The 5077-nt window shown below is 48.8% G+C and overlaps 1 non-coding gene across 1 annotated transcript; it reads left to right on the forward strand.

Moving 5' to 3' along the window:
* The first annotated feature begins 351 nt into the window (after positions 1-351).
* On the forward strand, positions 352-425 carry Trnas-uga (transfer RNA serine (anticodon UGA)). Its single transcript has one exon. It is a non-coding gene; the product is annotated as a tRNA-Ser (tRNA).
* Positions 426-5077: the final 4652 nt, after the last annotated feature.

The following is a 5077-nucleotide window of genomic DNA, read 5'->3' on the forward strand; positions in this document are numbered from 1 at the left end:
TTAATTGAAACACTCAGCTGCCGACAGGTGTTGTTGATATGCCTCGATGGGGACAGCTCAAAATGTGTGCCCCGACCGGGACTCTGCTTCTTACATGGCAGACGCTCTATCCATCTTTTCTTTATATTCATTTTGTTCGATATAGTATGTTGCGTTTTGTTCTGGGCGGACGTCACAAGACACCCATTCAAGTTGATCGTTGATTCCCTGACTCAGTTTTTTTATTACATCTACATACGTAATGTACCTAATAGATATACATTACATGTGTAGATTGTTGACAGTTGGGTATGTGGGTCTCACGGGAAACGTGCAAGGGAAAAGTCGCTACAGTCGCGCTATTGATCAGTGTCCTCGGTGGCTCAGATGGATAGAGCGTCTGCTATGAAAGCAGGAGATCCCGGGTTCGAGTCCCGGTCGGGGCACACGTTCTGAGCTGTCCCCATCGAGGTATATCAACAAAACCTTTCGGCAGCTGAGGGTTTCAATTAATTATCTTTTATTCCAGAGAAGCTGCATGGTCATCAGTGGTATCTGTTCTTTCGAGAGCAGTTACTATATTCATATATACTGTAGTAAAAATCCGCTTGAGTCGCTGCTGCTGGGAATTGCTGTAAACCACATGGAAAAAGGTAGTCATCTAAAGAGATGAGTGCAAAACTTCACAGTCAGTCTTCGGCGGCGCAGCGGTTCGGACGGTGTTTACGTCCGTGCCGCACGTCTGCGCGAGAGGTGTTTACGTTAAGTGTGTAGCGGTGTGTCGCGGTATACATAGAACGAATCATGGCCTTGTCGTTCCGCAAATCGACACTAAAATTTAGTTTTGTTAACGAATATGCTCGACCGAAGGCTTACGAGATCGAACGTTACTTACGGGACGAGGTGAATATCGAACCTGACGTTCTAGTTGGAATACACTTATCTATAGTCAGCAGCGTGGTCTATGTCAAGCTCGTAAATGAAGCAGCATGTGACGAACTACTACTTCGACACCGACAAGGACTTCGTTTCTGTCATTCGGACGGGAATGTTGGAGCGGTAACAGTTGAACACGCCGGCATGGGCCTCCGAACGATCTGCGTCTTTGAGCTTCCATTCGAAGTGCCAGAAGAATTGGTGACAGGCGCCCTGCGTCCTTACGGAACGGTCCTATCCCACGTGGCTGAAAAATGGGCGAGTTTCAAGACGTATCCTGTCCTCAATGGCGTCAGACAAATACGGATCGAACTCCGAAAACACGTCCCGTCATACTTGTACATCGCCGGTTGTAGGGCGATTGTCATTTACGACGGACAACCAAGGACGTGCCCTGGATGTGGGAAGGAGGGACACATACGTTCTGAGTGTGCTCAACGAAGGTTATTACAGCTGCCACGGGATGATCCACCCCTCATGCCGCATCCGACTGTGCTCCCCATGACTTACGTCGCCGCATTACGCGATGACGTGGGCCGCGAGACAGACGCGTACCAGAACACACAGACAGCGGCGGATCGTGGCGAGCCACAGAAAGACGACGTTGCGCTGGACCGCCTGCAGCAGTCACAGGACGCCCTCTCTTCGGTTCCGCTTGCGCCCCCTTCAGATAAGGCACTTGGAGACGTCGATAATGCGACGGCGCACGATTCCGACGCCCCCCACGAACAACTGGAGACCATGCTGACCTCTGATTCCGAGGCCCGGCAACGTAAACAGCGATCACTAAAACGCCGGAAGAAGCGCCGCCTCACGGTGGAGAACGACCAATCTGACCTAGCAGACAATTCTGAGATGTTTACGGGTACAGAACAGACGACCATGGATACAGAAGAACTGCCTAGCGTGGATGCAACGGTGGCCAGCGGGACGGCGGCACGACCTACCGCTGACGATGCTCCAGACACAGCGAAGGAGCTCGATAGGCGGCAACAGGCTACTGAGGAGGCTACGGCGCCTGCACCGCACGACAGCGATGGGACACTAGGGGACTGGTCAGAAGAGCCACCCCGTGGGGAACAGATGATGCCGGAGGAACTGCTCCCACGCACTCTCCCGGTGTAAGACTGGAAGAGTGCACGGAATAACGGCAGACCATATGAGGGGACGGCGGGGAACGTTAGTCGGACAGCAGCCTATGTACGGCAAAATTAGCGACCGTACGGTACCTTATCTACGTTGACCTACATGCAACAAGGTTATCGGATAGGGTCTGTTAACGTCAATAGCATTGGGACGCCGGTACAAATCAAGATGCTCAGTGACATGATAAAGGCTACGGATTTAGACATAGCACTATTATAAGAAGTTCGGGTACTTCCCCCCTCGGACTTTTACGGTTACGACATTTACTGTTCCCCGTGTGGCGAGAGAGGCGTTGGCACAGCTATACTATTAAAAGAAGGGATACGTGCAGACGAAGTAGAGTATTTGCCTTCTGCCTGTGGTACGGCCGTGGACATAGGTGGAATGCGTTTGATCAACATATACGCACCGTCAGCCTCGGATAAGAGAAGTGACAGAGCAGATTTTTACGCCCATGAGGTTACACCGTTGTTCGAGGGACGATACGATGGTTGCATACTCGGCGGGGATTTTAATTCTGTGCTCGACAGAAAGGACCAACAACCTAACTATACTACTAGCCAATAACTTAGGGAGCTGGCCAACGGGATGGAATTAGTCGATACATGGGACCTGAAGTATCACAATCAATCAGGACATACATTTTTTACTAGCCACTCCGCGAGCCGTTTGGACCGGATCTACGTTTCAAGGGCGTTAGCAAAGTCGACGGTGAACGCAGAAATATGGCCGACAGCGTTTACAGACCACGAGGCATACAATTGTACGATTAACCTTGATAGACAGCAGGTATGGAGACGGAGGGGTAATTGGAAGATGAACGTCTCCCACCTGCGAGATGCAGAATGCCGACGCATGGTGGAGGACGCGTGGCATGGCTGCCTGACGCGCACGATGGCTATGAGGATTCAGGCGGCTTTTGGGTACTATGTGTGCCAGGGACAACTCTTTAAGGTACAGTACAACACGCTTACCCTCCCAGCGCGAGAGGGGGGCGTTGGTTTGGTGAACGTGCACGAGAAGGCGCGTGCCATGTATATTAATACTATGCTCAAACGGTGGCGCAACAGGAATCACTCGCTTACGGGGACGATCATCGAAGAACTCGTACCAACATCGCATCTTCCTCCAGTCAGTGTCGGCCATATATCGCCCCCTTTAACGTAAGTGCGCACGTTCATCGTGGAGAGCGTTTACCGACGACCCGACAGTCGACATCGAAGGACGTGTACCATCTGCTTCTTCGACAGATCGCCCGGAATAGGGTGGAACGCAAATATCCAGCTGTTAATTGGCACGTGGTGTGGCGCACGGTCCACCACCCCCATCTACCTACATCAGTCAGATCAACATCGTACATTGTCGTCAACCGAAAATACCCTACAAATGGTGAAAAGTACGCAATACATTTGGCGGATTCGCCCTTGTGCCAGCAATGCGGCGAGCTGGATACGGACGACCATCGGCTGGTCTGCAGCGAGGCATTGGCTGTCTGGACTCTCGCAAGAAAGATAATAGCGTTCATGCGGCGCACTATCTATACAGCAGTCTGTTCTGACAGTATTTTTTCCAGAGGAAACGTATTTTCCGCGTCATAAGACGAACGCAGTGGCGTGGATCACAGGTATGACGGTCCATTACATCTATAGAGACACACGTACGAACTTACTGAACGTCCTGGATTACTGGCAATACTTGCAAGATGGAGACACAAAACTATTACGGCTACAAAAGTACAAGGATTGGTACGCCAATTTCCTAATAACGGTTTTTGCGGACCCGCCATATACCTGGGGTGTGCCGGGTGCGCAAAGAAGAGCGGCGGTGCTTTCGTTGTGAAACCGACCAAGTAAAGTGATCGACTAAGAACACTATGCGAGTATACGACTTACGAAACACTCACGCTTGAACAGTTAGCAAATGGATGTACTTCAAATTTTGTTTTCATATCCACAAATACTTTTCTTTAGGGTGCCGGAGGTGGCCTCACTTTGATTTTGTTGTTATTTCATGCTGCATGGTAGGACGCAGCGAGGTTCCTTCCAGGACAGTTATCATGTGTCAGGACGTACTATGTTTATTTTGTGAATAATAAAGGTTTCTGTTTCTCCTACCTTCCTTCATATAAAATAAATAAATAAACAAAAACCCCTCACTCCAAAAAAAAAAAAAATAAAAAAGTATAAAAATGGTAGAGCACTTGCCCGCGAAAAAAAAGATGGATAGAGCGTCTGCCATGTAAGCAGGAGATCCCGGGTTCGAGTCCCGGTCGGGGCACACATTTTGAGCTGTCCCCATCGAGGTATATCAACAACACCTGTCGGCAGCTGAGGGTTTCAATTAATTATCATTTATTCTAGAGAAGCTGCACGGTCATCAATGGTATCTGTTCTTTCGAGAGCAGTTACTATATTCATATATACTCTAGTAAAAATCCGCTTGAGCCGCTGCTGCTGGGAATTGCTGTAAACCACATGGAAAAAGGTAGTCATCTAAAGAGGTGAGTGCAAAACCTACGGCCAAAACAGAGACACTGTGTAAGTAGACTGTTTATGGTTTCTTATTGGCAACGTTACGTACCACTCTGTATAAAAATGACTGGCTGTGCTGTGTGCAGTCTGTGGCTAGTTTGCATTGTTGTCTGTCATTGTAGTGTTGGGCAGCTGGATGTGAACACCGCGTAGCGTTGCGCAGTTGGAGGTGCCTGCCAGCAGTGGTGGATGTGGGGAGAGAAATGGCGGAGTTTTGTAATTTGTAAGACTGGATGTCACGAACTGCTATGTATATTATGATTTTTCAACACTATTAAGGTAAATACATTGTTTGTTCTCTATTAAAATCTTTCATTTGATAACTATCCCTATCAGTAGTTAGTGCCTTCCGTAGTTTGAATCTTTTATTTAGCTGGCAGTAGTAGCGCTCGCGGTATTGCAGTAGTTCGAGTAATGAAGATTTTTGTGAGGTAAGTGATTTGTGAAAGGCATAGTTTAATGTTAGTCAGGGCCATTCTTTTGTA

This window comes from Schistocerca cancellata, chromosome 1 (assembly GCF_023864275.1).
Source record: "Schistocerca cancellata isolate TAMUIC-IGC-003103 chromosome 1, iqSchCanc2.1, whole genome shotgun sequence".
Taxonomy (NCBI): domain Eukaryota; kingdom Metazoa; phylum Arthropoda; class Insecta; order Orthoptera; family Acrididae; genus Schistocerca; species Schistocerca cancellata.